General features: G+C 48.4%; 1 protein-coding gene across 1 annotated transcript in view; it reads right to left on the bottom strand.

The window, feature by feature from the left end:
* The window catches only part of Trpc7 (transient receptor potential cation channel subfamily C member 7), a 127,677-nt gene that overhangs the window by 15,792 nt on the left and 96,280 nt on the right, over positions 1-15,605 (bottom strand). The window lies entirely within an intron of this gene.

Here is a 15,605-nt window from a genome sequence, read left to right as displayed (position 1 = left end):
TGCTGAAACGCTCAGATTTCTAAGCAGACTCAGAAAGACTCTTATACAGCAATTCCTTCCTTTCTAAATTCAGTTTTGCAGGGCTCCTGGCTGAGGCACTGTTTGGATCCCGCTGTAAGTAATCAGACTCTAAAATGAAACATGGGGCAAATGTTTACCCTTGAACCTCAAGAAAGCACACTGTTCCTTCAGTGGACTCTCACACAGCTCTTCTCAGGCTGCACAGCCTGGCAATGTCCGTGTCCAGCAGACAGAGACGACATTGCTGCCTGGCACTTTGGGCCTCCTGGTGCTCAGTGGCAGGCTCATGTTGTTTATCTCCATTTATTATCCTAAGCCAGTCAATAAACGAAGACCTCTAAATCAGGGTGGGGTGGGGTGGTAGTCTGAATGTAACCGACCTCCAGAATTTCATAAGGAGTGGCACTATTAGGAGGTGTGGCTTTGTTGGAGTGGGTATTGCTTTGTTGGAGGAAGTGTGCCACTGTGGGGTGGGCTTTGAAGTTTCCTTTGCTCAGGATACTACCCAGTCGACTTCCTGTTGCCTGCAAGCCAAGATGTAGGACTCTCAGCTCCTTCTCCAGCACCATGTCTGCCTGCATGCTGCTATAGTTCTCACCATGAAGATAATGGACAGCACCTCTGAAAGTGTAAGCTAGACCCAATTAAATGTTTTCTTTAAAGAATTGCCATGGTCACGGTGTCTCTGCACAGCAATAAAAACCTTAACTAAGACAGTTGGTTAGAAAAGAGGCTGAGGGCATTGTCCACATTGTTCTAATTCTGCAGGTGCCACATCTGGTGGGTACCGTACATGTTCCAAGGGTGGTCCAGGGAAGACCTGGCCTTTAGTAGATTGCTCTTTGACCCTTTGAAGTTACTGAATACAGCAGTTTCAATCCCCAAGCACATTTCACAGTCTGAACCTTCGGGCTTGACTCTGTATATTAATACATAGAATCCAATTAAAGAGCTAGATTGTTGGCTGGCTTAGAAGGGACATAAAGTTCAACTCTTTAGTCTGCATCCAAATTTTCAGTGCCATTATAAGACAGACCTTCTCTTTTTTCCTCTTTTAACATTTCAGATTTTCACCACTTACCCACAAATGGCCAGGATTAACTTGAGCTCCCCACCCCCCACCAGGGTTTCTTAAGCACTGAAATTTGTTTGAGAAAATGTACAAAAATGTGAGTTTCCCAACTTGGGCTAAAAATCCACTCTTGACTTGCATGAATTTACAGCTCCCCTTCATGTGAGGATGTGGGGGTGTCGATGTGTGTGGGGTGGGTGTTAGCGTGCACAGCCAGGCGCATGGCTCATTCCCTGCACATCGCAGAGTCTGAGAAGCCGGTATCCGAAGTGAGTTCGAATTGCTACTGCTCGTCTTTTCTTTCCTCTGAAGCTGTGGGTTTGTAACATGTAATCAGGAATTCAGTAGCGGGTTTTTTTTTTTTTTTTTTTTTTTAATTTGTTTGCTTTGTTTTGAGACAGGGTTTCACTATGTAGCCTTGGCTGGCCTAGAACTCACTGTGTAGATCAGGCTGACCTTGAACTCAAATAGATCTGCCTGCCTATGTTACCTTCTTTAGAGGCATGGGATTAAAGACATGTACCACCATGCCTGGCTCAGCAGCAGGGTTTGAAGTGAAGACTGGATACAGAGTCATTTCTGCACACTTTTGGGTCCCAGTGCTCTTCTAGACAGGGAAAATGGTTTCCTTATGCAAGATGTCAAATCCATTTTATGTGAAAACATGGTGTCACTGTGTGTGAAGAAGATTCACTGAGGCACCATCTCCCATCATGAAGGGATAATTCTGCTGTCTCCTTGTGGAAAGGAACAATAGCCAGAGAGGCCCAGATGTGGGATGAGCCTCATCCTAAACTGGAAGGAGGCAGCAGCTCTCCATCTCTTGCACATCCGTCCCCTTCTCATAGGATCCAGTGAAAAGTGCCAAGCATGCTGTGTGAGGGAGAGCTGGGCAATCAGTTCTGGCCCAGGACTGTGCACTTGTCCTGAACAACAGAAATGGTGGCTAATACTTGGGACAATGAGATGTTTCACCCAAACTTATTTTCCGTTCTTTACCCTGGATCCCTCCACAGGACCCCTGGCTGACACCAATGAGGTCATGTGGAACACATGCAGGACCAACCATCTGCATTTCAGTTAGGGAAGATGGCCCAGATCCAGCGTGTGTGATTGATCACTGTGAAGTTTGCCTCTGAGCCCTCATCTAGTCCCAGCTCCTTCATGCGGGCATTCTGTCTATAACAAGAAGGAAGCAGAGAGGCCCATCTAGCAGACTGTGTTATGGTGTGTTCACATTGTAGTTGTCTCTTGGTAAGTGTGTTCACAGTGTGGTCTCTATAAAGAGACAGCTCAGTTCTTACCCTGACTCCAACCCAGGGCATTTGACATCCCCTCTACAGTGGAAAGATTGACCTCTGAACTTCCACTTGCCTTGTCTCTAGAGGGTAACTATAAGAGGCCCAGATGGAGAGATTGACAGAGTGAAGGCCTCCTCTCCAGAAAACCTTCACACATGATTGTCTGGGAAGGGCTCTTAGCCAGACTGCAACAATCTCTTTCAGGCTCTTGAGGAAAAAATCTGCGGCTCTGTCTTCTCTTTGTATGAGGCAGGATGAGCTGAAGCAACAGATCCTCTTATCCATAAATAAAAGGTGGGCTGACTGACCAAGTCAGTCATTAGAACCCCAGTCAGGTGCTGGGCTTTGTATCTGGACCCAGCCTGATCCCCAGGGGCATTCAGTGTACTCACTGTGAATAGACTAGTGTTTGCTATTATTATTGTCTGATTTATGGCAGATTATCTAGGCTAAGCTGTGAGTGGTATCATATTTTATCTAGACTGACACAATCTGAATAGATTAGTTCTGAGTGGAATTAAAAAGTTAAAATTGGAAAAAATTCCTATGACCAAATCTAGCATATGATGTTGTTGAGAATTTACTATATGATCTTGACTTGGGGAAAGTTTCAGAAACTATGAATATAAACATCAAGAGAGCCGGGCAGTGGTGGCGCATGCCTTTAATCCCAGCACCCGGGAGGCAGAGCCAGGTGGATCTCTGTGAGTTCAAGGCCAGCCTGGTCTACAGAGTGAGATCCAGGATAGGCACCAAAGCTACATGGAAAAACCCTGTCTTGAAAAAACAAACAAACAAACAAACAATCGAGAGATCGACTTACAACAAAATTAACTTCCGAATGTCAAAAGCACAGTGAGCCAGAGATGCTGCCACACTCAGAACCTTCTTTGTCCATTTGACCAAATGCCTGGCAAGAAGGCCCTCAAGAAGGAAGGTTGTGTTTGGACTTGTGATCTGAGAAGATATCATGGTGGAAACATCATGGTGGTAGGAGAATGAGGCTGTTTGCTCAAGTCTCAGTGGCCAGGAAGCAGGTAGGGGCTCAGACGAAGCCTGGGCCAGACTGTAACAGATAAAGTCTGCCTTCAGTGACCTACTTCCTCCAATTAGGTTCCATCTCCTCAAGGTCCCATAACCCATTCACACAGACACATGAGCCTGTGTCAACACTAAAGAATGTCTCGGGGACATAGCCTAGGCTGGCTTTGAACTCAGTATGTTGCTAAAGCTCGTGACCTTGAACCTGATCCTACTGCCTCCCCCTTCCAAGTGCTGGGATCGCAGATTTGTGCCAACACACTTGGCTTCATAAACACTTTTATAAATCAGTATGAAAACAGCAGCATTCTAAAAAAGCAAAGGATGTGTTGGCTGGGGAAATGTCAATGAAAAATGTCTGCCTTTTAAAGTGCAAGAGCTTTACAGACACCATGAGATGCCAGGTTAGTATCGTCCAGTCTAGGGTGTGGCAGGAATAAAAAAAAATAAAAGAAACTCAGTCTCTCTGCCCTCAGTGGGAAAAGGTTTGTGTTACCTACATCTAGGAAGCCTACATAATATGTTCTTAGAAAGAGAGTGGTCTTAGAATCAAGTCAGTAAAACATCACTGATCCCAAGGGCTTGGGCCCTGCAGATGGTCCTAGTGTCCTGTGAAAAGATGGTGTCTCAATCACCACCCACCATTTATTTACTTAGCTAACTGGTAGAGACAGGGTCACACACTGTAGCCTAGCCTGGCCTTGAACTCATGGCTACCCTTCTCCTTCGGCCTCCTGAGCACTGGTATTGTAGGTTTGAGCCCTTGTACCTGGATCACTGCCTAGAAAGTTGCAGGACCCACAGGACCCAGGACAGGAGGCAAAAGGTCTATCCTCATCACCATTGCCATCTGGAGCTGCCTTTCAGGAAGAAACCCCCTGGGGCTGATTTAATTGATCTTTACCACAAAGCCTCTCACAAAAGACCCCATTGACAACTGGCTCCTCTAAGGCCACATCTGGGGTTCCTCATTGTCAAAGGTGGAGCTGCTGTTTCTCCGGCCTCCTCTCACCCCAGTGGCTGTGGAGTTTGCCACCGTGGTTCCTCAACTGTGTCAGTCACAGACTCTTCAGAGACAGGTGGGGGAAAGCAGAGAGGCATTCTGGGTCCAGATCTCCCCAAAACACATTCTAGATGTGTGTGTGCATGCATGCGTGCGTGCGTGCGTGTGTGTATGTGTGTGTGTTTAAATGTGTTACAAAGCCTGTTAGGGTCTCAGTTTGCTCAACTATTAAAAGGACAGAATGGTGCTTTATTGCTCAGTTGCTAGGACGATTAAATGAACAACTCACCTAACATACACAGTGAGTGTACCCCGAATGGTCGCTATTCTTTGGATTCATTTTCTGGTTTGTTGAGCTCTCAAAGAAATCTAGAAGGTGCGAGCGAGAATGCCGTCAAGCTGTAGGCCAGTTGCTGCTGGGCGCCTCTGTCTTGGCTGGTGGCGCACACAGCCCCATCAGCTCGAAAGGCCTCTGCCCATGGAATGAAGTTAATCATTTAGGTCATTGATTCTCCTGGACAAGCTCTGTTTCCCTCCTGTCTGCCAGATCACTACAGACGCTGGATTTCATGAAAATCATCCCTCTGGCTCCTCCAACCCATGCAGCCCTTTTCCTCTGTCTTCCCCTTCGGTCCCTGGCTTCAGGGGAAGGGACTGAATTGAGTCAACAGGCCACCGTAGCATGAGAAATACTCTTTGCAAAGTAGAGCAGCCAGTGAGCAATACTGAATAGACCATGATTCACCCTTGTCTCCCTGGGCGGGAGTGTGTGTGGGAAGGTTGGGGCTGATCTGTCATGCAGGAAGCCGGGACGAGGTAATCAGTTCTCTACCAGGTCTGTCTCGCCTGGATAATGAGACTTTAATAACAGGTTTCCTGAAGAGGCAGCCTGCATGTGCCTCAGAGAACAAACTGATCAACAAGGTGACAGTTTAGGGCGATTGTTATGAAAATTGCTGTTTCTTCAGAATGCCACAAACCCTCCCCACACCGTGCAGATCAGTTTAGTTACCTACCCAAATGTGCAGCTAGCAGGCTAAAATTAAGCGAGGGGACTAGAGCTCAGAGGGCTGTTCTTCAAGGAAAGAAGACAAAAGCTGTGCTCTGGTAGAGTGCTGCCAGAAGGCAGCACCCGCTTGCCATCCCAGCCGGTGACGGTGACGGAGGAAGATGGTGGAGTGGAGAAAGCTGCTGTAGGAAGGCTGTTTCTCTAACACCGGATCTCAGGGACCCAAAACATTCACCAGGCTTGAGGAGGGGGAGGGGTGATAGCCACATGTCCAAGGAAGTCTGTATGCCTGCCAAGCTGCTCTACCCAGAGTTCCGCCTCTGCCTCTGAATCACCTTGTGATTCTATCTTGGGCCCTAAATGAGGAGTTGGGATTAGAAAACCCAGAAGAAAAGAGTCTAGCTTGGGGTGGGTGGAATCTACCCAGCTGAGGAGATGGAAGGAACTCAACAAACTGAACGTGTGTTCACGAGTGAATGGATGAAGCTGTGCCGTGTGCTCTTCACTGCCTGGCCTCCTGCTGACAGCCACCAGAGTGCAGGTTCTGAAGCCAGCCAAGCCTTGGCTTTGGCCCCTAGGATTTTGGACAAATAACTTAGGCTCTCTGGATCTCTTTCTTTCTAGACATAAATGGGAAAACAACAGTCTCCATTTTGTAAGGTTGTTGTGAAGTTCAGGTGAATTAACATAATTCTTGTGGGGTGCACAAAACAGTTTCAAGTATCAACTGTTCAGAAGTGTTACTGATTTTAGGACTAGCAGTTTTTCTTTCATTTTTTTCCTTAATAGCAGTAAGTTGTACCATCTGGGTGGAAGTCTCAGGAACCTTACAATGAGTTTGCAATAAAAATGGATCCAGGCCCGCTCCTTTAGTGGCTCTGGGGCTGTCAAAACCTATCACTTGGACAAGGTCTTCAAAGCCCTGTGCAGTTTAGTTCCTCACACTTGGAAAGATGCCCTGCTATAGGCCAGTGACGACTTCTCCTCCTCCTCCTTCTTCTTTTTTGGTTTTTTGAGACAGGGTGTCTCTGTGTAGCTTTGTGCCTTCCCTGGAACTCGTTTTGGAGACCAGGCTGGCCTCGAACTCACAGAGATCCGCCTGCCTCTGCCTCCTGAGTGCTGGGATTAAAGGCATGCACCACCACTGCCTGGCAGGCCAGTGACTTCTTACATCATCACTTAGAGAACGAGAGTTTAAATTCAACTTCTACAGCTAGAATGAAATTTTAGTGACTAAAAAGGTCAGCATTCTTCCTAGGCAGAGGCCTCAGGGTGAGAACCAGGTGAGGACCTGTGCTTGAGACGATGTCACAAAGACAGCCATCAAGGACCTGTGGCCATCCCACCCTAAGATCTAACCCTGGAAGCCAAGCAAGGTAAAGGTCTGGTAAGTGCTTGAATGGTAAGACAGCAGCCATGGCGGATACTTTCTTCGTGTGATTGGGGCTCTTCCCTTGAACTTGGTCTAGGGATATACCTAAGTGACAGAACGCTTGCCTGGCAGTCTCTAGTGTGGCAAAATGACAACATCATCCCCCAAACCCTGTCAGCTTTTAGTCTGCTGTAGAGGCTTTAACATTTCATGTCATGAATAAACACGAGAGAAGCAGAGAGGAGCATTCCAAACCAACACTCTACAATAACAGAGTGTTTGCTCTAAAAAAGCTTTGTTAGCCTTCTAAAGTAGTCCAAGAGGAAGACTCTCTTATGTGGTAGTGAGGCATGTAAAGGTAAGACTTTTTTTTTTTTTTTTTTTTTTTTTTTTTTAACTTAAGTTAACTGTAGCTGCCCAAACTCTCTGGGTCTGAGCAGAACCCCGTGGCTGACTGTGTGACATCCCCATCGGGTCTCAGAACTTATCTCATAGTCTCTTACATATCAAACACCTTATACTTGCTGTAAATTTGTGAAGTAAAGGGAGATGATGATAACCTTGGAAATATAATAAGGTATCATTTGAAAACTCAGCCCCCAGAACTGCATGATTGGACACACTGTGTTCCAGCACTGGCCGAGATCCTGGGAAACACCTGCCCCCTGAGGCCAGGCATGTTGGTTCTCTCCCGTGTTGCCCACCTACGAGTAAATTCAACATGCACTGTACAGAGAAGATGGTAGCAGCCAAGGACCTGTGTGCCATAGGGGGCCTTTCCCTGGCTTCTTATAGCAGGCCTCTGGTTGACATAATCCAGTCCTGGCTGCCCCACAGGACCTCCACATGACCAGATCCTTGCATCCCTCCCCTGTCCCAGCACCACCGCGGCCTGTCTCTGTCCCCCTCACCCCCGCCCTGCCCCCCCCCCCAGCCCTGGAGCTGCGTCTGTCACAGTTCTTTCTTGAGGACTGTTTCCGTACTCCTCCTTCCTCACTCACCATCCAGTCTCCAGCAGCAGCCCCCGCCAGGTCCAAGTCTCCATCCTCACCCCTCTAGCCCATCCTTCACACAGTTGCCACAGCATCCTTCCAGGAGGCATCTCCGAGCACATCTTCATCTTTAAAGAGGCCTTACTGGAGATTTTCAACCTCCGTCAGGACTCACAGGCCCTTCCACAACTTAGTTTCCTCCCGAGTGCCTTGTGTCATCTTTTCCCATCTCCCACAGGCTCCTGGCTCTTGCAGTTCTTTGGAGATGTCCGGCAGAGGCTGGGCACCTTTCTAGCTTTCTCCCAGAGCCCCCCACAGAGCTATCCCTGCTAGAAAGCATCCCCTGACCCCTCCAGGCAGCATCCAACACTTCCTCCCAGCTGCTGCCCAAACATCATTTACAATGATCACGTAGTGTCATAGCTGCTGCTCATCCACCTCTCCCAACAGCACTCGCTTAAGAGTTCTTGGGGGTAAAGGGTAAAGTCTCTTATTAACCCCAGGGCTGCAGGGCTAAAGTAAAATTTGACATGCAGTGGTTGTCCCACAACTGTCTGTTAAATGATAGCAATGCCTGTGTTATACATTGGGAGTTGAGATGTGCAAAATTGTTGGATTTTCACTGACAAAGTCCTGCATGGTACATTAGTCTTAAGAACATAGCACCACAGAAGAGCAAAGAGACAATCTCCACCCTATAGCATACGGATGTAGGGTTTCTACTTGTATTCGTTTCTGGTCAGAAGGTGGACTGGAAGTCATGAAGAACGAGGTTCATATCCACTTCCTGACTCTGCGATCTTGGGTAGGTCCAATGCCTCCTTTTCTTTCTTTCTTTTTTTCACTGGCGTCTGTCTTTCTATGATGTGGGTTAAATGAAAGGTCGGCAACTGTGAGGAGTTGCTTAAGGCATGGCATTTCTTATTATTCCTGTCTCTGATTGTCTACAAAAGGAACCAGAGTCCATGTGGCTCAGGCTCGGGCAGGGGGGACAGTGGTCTCCAGGTGTGGTGGGCACATGTGGCAGTCTGCAGAGCCCCTCCATCTGCCCAGTGCCCCCCAGGATTGCAGGATGGACCCGTTGGGAAGCAGTGTGTCAGCTCTTTCTGCTCCTGGGGTGAGGTGGGACATATAAATCCTCCCATTAAGGAGCATGGAAATTTCCCAGAGCTATGATGGAAAACAAGAGCTTCTAATTTTGTCCAGCACTTCTAAAGTTCCTTCCATTCAAAGTAATTCCTGGGGAGATAGAACAGTTTTAACAAAGGCGCTGTTTTTGATTAGAGGAATATGCTATGATGTTCCTTCCACAGCAGCCTATAGAAAAGGTTGGCTAGGATTATTTTTTTTTTAATTCTTTTTTTTTGAGGACAGAGCCCACCCTTAATCTCTGATCAGGGTTAAGTTTTGGGAGCCAAGCTTACCTACTGGTGAGGCAATGGAGCCATTACGTATTCTGTGAGTGAGTCCTCTGCTTCCCTCGGAGGCACTCATGGCTCTGGCCCCTCCTATCTGGGCATTTGTCTGGTCATACGCTGCATAATGGCAGATCTGTTGGTGGTGACATGCAGCCCAGGCAAGCAGGAGGCTCTGCTGTCTGTCAGTACATTCTGTGATGTTGCTACAATGACTCAATAGCCCAGTGCTCAGGATGTGTCTTCATTAATCCATGTGTCATTATATAAGGAGGGCACATATCTTCTCTGAAGTCTCTTCCAGTAGAATTTCATACGTGAGCCAAAACCTTTTGTCTCTATTTTTCTAACTCTGGAACGAGAGTGCTAGGATGCCAACATATCCATATAATCTTTAAGCAGAGTGTCTTTGCTTTATGGAATTCGTGACAAAGTTGACTATAAAACAAATCTCCATAAAAGCAAGCCTAACTTTGTTGACTTCCATGATGTAACAAAAATATATATCCCCAATGAGAACAAATTCCTATGATTCAAAAGTGAGGTTTCTTAAAGGAGGCATATCCTCAGGTTATCTTCCTCTCTCCATCCTCATCCATGGCTTGGATACTCGAGACTCAAAGAGCACACGCCTGGTCTAAAAGTCCCCTTTCCTCTTCTTTGGCCATTCACAGCTTTTAACAGCGGTGGTTTACAGATTAGCAGTTGTCAGCAGCCCTGCTCTCTAGAATGTCCAACAGGTCCCAGCAGGGCACACACGTGCCTGCTCCTCCCTCTTAAAAAGCCCCTGCCACAGAAGTGCTTCTGCAAACCCACGGAGACCTAGAGAACCCTAGGCTCTGTAGTGGAAGGCCGGGAGACTGGACATGCTAGAGAACCCTAGGTTCTGGAGTGGAAGGCCGGGAGACTGGACATGCTAGAGAACCCTAGGCTCTGGAGTGGAAGGCCGGGAGACTGGACATGCTAGAGAACCCTAGGCTCTGGAGTGGAAGGCCGGGAGACTGGACATGCTAGAGAACCCTAGGTTCTGGAGTGGAAGGCCGGGAGACTGGACATGCTAGAGAACCCTAGGTTCTGGAGTGGAAGGCCGGGAGACTGGACATGCTAGAGAACCCTAGGTTCTGGAGTGGAAGGCCGGGAGACTGGACATGCTAGAGAACCCTAGGCTCTGGAGTGGAAGGCCGGGAGACTGGACATTCTAGAGAACCCTAGGTTCTGGAGTGGAAGGCCGGGAGACTGGACATGCTCCTAGGATCTGTCTCCAGGTCTCACTCCTGCTGGATCTGCACAGATCTGAGGCCTGTGCTGAGAAGAACATGCCTGTGTGGGTCACGCTGCCAATCAGATATTTAGACCACCGGACTCCACCATTTGGAAACGAAGAGCACAGATGGCGTCTGTTGCATCGGTGAAAATCCTGGATGAATCCACACTGTGAGTGTGTCTGTATGTGCACATGTCCATGTTTATACAAACACTTCTGCGTGCATGTGCATGGATGTGGAGGCCAGAGGATAACCTGGGTGCTATTTCTCAGGAGCGGTTGACCTTGGTTTTGGAGGCAGGGTCTCTCACCAACCTGGGCTCCTGGATTGGGCTAGCATGGCTGCAGGGAGCCCCAGGGACCCTCCTGACGGTGCCTCTCTGTCTCTGGGTTTCTAAGTTCTTCGTCTCACTCAGCTCTTTTGTGTGGGTTCTGGGAACTGAACACAGGTCCTCACAAGCTACCCCCTCCCCCAGCTCTAGATTCACATTAAAAACCAAAACCAAAACCCTGTGGCCTAATCCTGTATCAAAATCCCAGTGGGTCTTTAAAAAGAATAAATGTATTCTTTGATACTTCATACATATATATGACACATTCTGATCATTCACACCCCCATTCCCTCTTACCTCCCTCATCTCAGTTAACCCCTGTTCCTCCTGACAAAAAGACTTTCACATCTTTTCATTTGCTTTTGGCGCACTGAGTTTAACCAGGGCTGGCCACATAAGACTGGTCTAGAGCAATCGGCTGGGGCATATGAGACTCACCACTGATCGCCCCTGAAGGCAATGACTGCCCCCATCCCTGTGCCCATTGCAGCCTTCTCCAGGAGGGGCAGGTTTTGTCCATACCATGTTCTGGGTCCTGCTCTGCAACTCCTATAATTAGATGCCAAGAGGTGGGGTCTAGGAAACCTTACATTTAGCCACTGCCCCTGGGCAATCCTGAGGTAGTTTAAGGACTGCTGATCTCAGCTAAGATGTTCGGTCTTTGTTCATATTTGGAGATGGACTCATTCAACCAAAATACATTCTCCTAGTCCCTCTCTGAGTCTGCTGGATAGAGAAAATGGGAATTAGGGAAAGGGCAAGAGGTCCTTGACTCAGGAACTGGAATACCCTGGGATCTGAACAAGGGCTTGGCTGAGAAGACCTCGCTTTGCCTTTCCTTCCCAGTTGCCTCAGACTGTACGTCACACCCTTGCCTTAGGACAGCACAGATGTTGGTGGGAGTCAGTTAGGACTGGTTCTGAGCTGGCCTCGAACCTCACCCCAGGGTCAGCAGGGCTCCTGTAAGAAGGTTCCTTGTAGGATCTTAACAGTTGCCTTCTGAAATGACCCCCTGGGAGCTGTTGGGAGCCCAGCTTTTCCCCTGAACACAGAAGGTGTAGAACTCAGGGTCAGGTTCAAAAGTGAGGGTGAGATAATTCTTGCAGTGTGTTCGAACCCAGATCTCCTTCCATAGGATTGTGGCTTTTGAAGACCATGGGCGCAGAGGAGAGGAGACCCAGCTTAGCCTGCAACTTCAGAATCCATAGAAAGAACTTCCTGTGTGTGTGTGTGGGGGGGGGTGCAGAGGGAAGACCCAGCTGGGTGGGCAGCCGGGGGGGGGGGCTGCTCTGGAGCAGCATGCACTCCAGTGGGGTTTCGAACTTTAGCACCAGAATAGCAGCACTAAGGCAGCCTTAGGTCCCCAAACACACAAGCCTCCTTTATTCCCTTGTGGCATTTTTAATGCCAAGGCTGATCTCTTGGGGGCGACATGCTTCAGCAAGCAGTCAAAAGGTAAGAGATGACATTTACAAAAATCCATTCTTTCCTCTTTCTGCTTCACTACTCTATTGACTTTTCCCATTCAATCAGCCCCACTCACAGCTACACATCCCATTTCAGGAACTGGCAAGGTGAAGGGTTTTCTATCCTCCCTTCACTGTGTTTGCTCTGCCACTCGCTCCTCATCCCCACGCTGGAAGGCCTGGGTCATTGCGGGTTTGGTCTCTGGGGTCTCTGGTGCCCGGCACATGGGAGTAGATTGACTGTCTCTCCTTCCAGATTCTACCCTTCACCCTGATTCCATGACCCGGCTCCAGCTCAGGCAACCTGCCCTAACTCCATCTGTAGATTGGCTGTGCTGCACTTAGCTGAGAGCTGCGGCTGGACCAGCCCCATTCTTAGCCCTGGCCTTTTTCACATTCCTGTGGACTTGCTCAGGGGAGGGGAGAGGGGCTGCCAGGACAGCCAGTGTGACAAAGACAACACAGATGTCCTAACTGTAGATAACCTGGCCAGTGGCTTACTAGGCTGCCTTGAATCTGGATTCATTGCTCCTGTTCATTCCCCATTCTTGATAATGAAGCATTTGATGGGTAAATATTCTGAGCATGGCCCTGTGCTAGGCTGGAAACAGAGCCCTTGCTTCTTGGCTGACATCTTCCCCACATCTGTTGACAATGTGGCTCCTGCTGATTAGATGCCACTATATCCTGTCCTGTCATCCTCCAGTCCTGCCAATCCTCTTCATACACTCCCAGAACATTCAGAGCAAATTGTTTTGGGGTGAGTCAGGCTTATTCTATTCCTTCAACAGAGAAATAAAAACAGTCTGATTGACTACATCATGTGCTGGAGGCCAGTCTGTCAGCTAGGCCACTGCCCAGAGAAGGCCCTACAGTGCCAGCTCCATCCCATACCCATCACTGTCACTGCCAATCACTGGAAGCTTTAGGTACTGCATCCCTTGCTTCTGTCTGGATTCTAACAATAGTCCCGTGAGGTTGCCCTTCTTCGCACCTCTTCTGTCAGAGCTGCAGCAACCCAGGACCCGCCCAAGGCTGCACAGTGAGTCCCAGCTAGAAGCAGATGGAGAGCTAGTCTTTCTGACCCCTGGGTGCTGATGTTCTAACACAGCCTACAACACTCAGGCGTCCGTTGTTCCTCAGTACTGGGCCTGGCATGTACTGTCTGTGGGCACTTCACCCCTGTGAGCCAGCAGCATGCGGGGCTGCTCAGCTGAGCAGGCAGGGCAACCCACAGTTCTGAGGTAAGCAGTATGGTGGTCGAACCGCTTTTTCTTAGATACATGTATCTTCCCTTGATGGGTGATTTCTCCAGAAGCAGGGCCAGCTGAGGCCTTGTTACAAGGTGGGGGATTGCTCAGAGGACCAGTCGTTTCCAGTGGCTGGCAAACTGAAATGTCAGCTACTCAGGCCTTCCTGGGGACATGTCTCAGAAGGTTCTTAATGTTCTTGGTTCCAGCTGCTACAAGATTCTGGCCAAAGGTTGATGAAGGCAAGTTCTAGAACTGATAGGTCTGGAGAAAGACCATGACTGGAGATACTGTGCCCAGACACTTTGCATGAAATACCTCAGCTGTCTGTGGAGGGTGAAGGTACTTCTGAGTAAGGTGGACAACTCTCATTTCCCTCTTTACAGATGTGAACAAGAACCCCTGGAAAGAAGCTGTGTCTGTGGAGACTTATTGGCTGATTAGAATTTCAGTTCTGTGCCAAGATTGGACTGCTGCCAGGTCCAAAGGCTGTTACCTTATCTTGGGCTAGTTCTAGCCCTTCAGAACAGCCATTCTTTGTCCACACAAAGGTGTCAGGACAACATCTTGTGACAACAGAAAAAAACAACAAACTTTTTACTATCATTAACTTAGCAGACCACCGGCCTCTGCCAATCCAGAGCGTAGCACGTGAGCCTAGAGAACCTTCCCCCAGCTCGCCGTACCTGCCTCTCTGATGTACCTACCAATGTATTTTAAACTTGTTTTGATTGGTCTATAAAACTATACACCTTCATGAAACTGCTTCCACATAGAAACATGGAATTTGGGGTAACCTAAATCTGTGTTCCTGGGCCATGGTCACTTAGAATGGCTCTGGAATAAACTATCTCTTATTCCCTTTAAGATGAGAGCTGTGGTTTTTGTGTTGGCGCATTTGTGGACACAGGAGCTCAGATACACTCAACGACTTGGCTAATGGTCATTAGTTAGTAATGTCTGTCAGGGTGTGAACTTGGCTCCACCATATCCATTCACTACACTCAGCTCAGGGCTGCTAGTGGCCTCCAGGAGACCCCACTGTCCCTCACAGAGAGGGGGAACTTTGGATCTTTTGCACACAGGCTGCATGAGATCTCTCTCTATCTTCTTGGGGGTGCAGTGGTGTGTGGAGTCATTGTGCTGCTCTGCATCTAGCTAGCTGAAGCTCTCACAGCAGCAATTTCACTCCTGACTCTTGCCTGGGCCTGCGCTCTGGCTGCAGCCCAGCAGGTGGGAGAGATCTGACTGATAGTCCTCGTTGTCTCTCCAATAGGCTATTGGGAGATGTGATGTTTCCATCTTGTCTCTTGGAGAAGTCTGTTGTGCTCATGTCGGGGTAGCAGCCTGGGCTCCTTTTCCCAGCTCTCATCTCTTGCTCACCCTGCTCGCCCTCTTCCCACTTCCTTTTACCTCTGGCTCACTTCCCCTGGATTATAAGTCTCTGGATCTAATGGCATGTTGGCATGCGGGTTTTGTCCAGGTTCTGTTCCTCAGTAATACAGGTTAAGTATGTTGCTATAATAACCATAAATGGTAATACCTCTCCAGCCATGTACTGCATGTTTTCTGGGTTACCCCATCCCACTGAAACCTCACACTATCGTCATGAAGTAGGTATTATTATTTCTTCCCCTTGTGGTGGTTTGTATGAGAAATGCCCCTCAGGGGCTCAGTTGGTCCCCAGTGGTGGCACTGTGTGGGGAGGTGGTGGTGTAGCCTGCTGAAGGAAGTCCATCACTGGGGGTGGGCTTTGCGAGTTCACAGCCCCGCCCTACTTCCAGTTCTTTTTCTCCACCTCCTGTTTGTGGCTAAAGATGTGACCTCTTAGTTTACTGATCCATCTGCCTGCTGCCATGCCTCTCCCGCAATTATGGAAGCCACCCCCACTTGAAATTGTAAACCCAAATAAAGTCAGTTTCTTATTTAAGTTGCTTTTGGTCATGGTATTTTATCATGGCAACAGAAAAGCAACTAATAAATCCCCATTTTAAAAATGAAGAAATGGCTGGGTATGGCTCATGTCTTTAATCTCAGCACTCAGCAGGCAGAGGCAGGTAGATCTCT

This window comes from Peromyscus leucopus, chromosome 5, assembly GCF_004664715.2.
Source record: "Peromyscus leucopus breed LL Stock chromosome 5, UCI_PerLeu_2.1, whole genome shotgun sequence".
Classification (NCBI taxonomy): domain Eukaryota; kingdom Metazoa; phylum Chordata; class Mammalia; order Rodentia; family Cricetidae; genus Peromyscus; species Peromyscus leucopus.
Note: the sequence above shows the minus strand (reverse complement) of the source record. Positions and strands in the feature narration are given on the sequence as shown.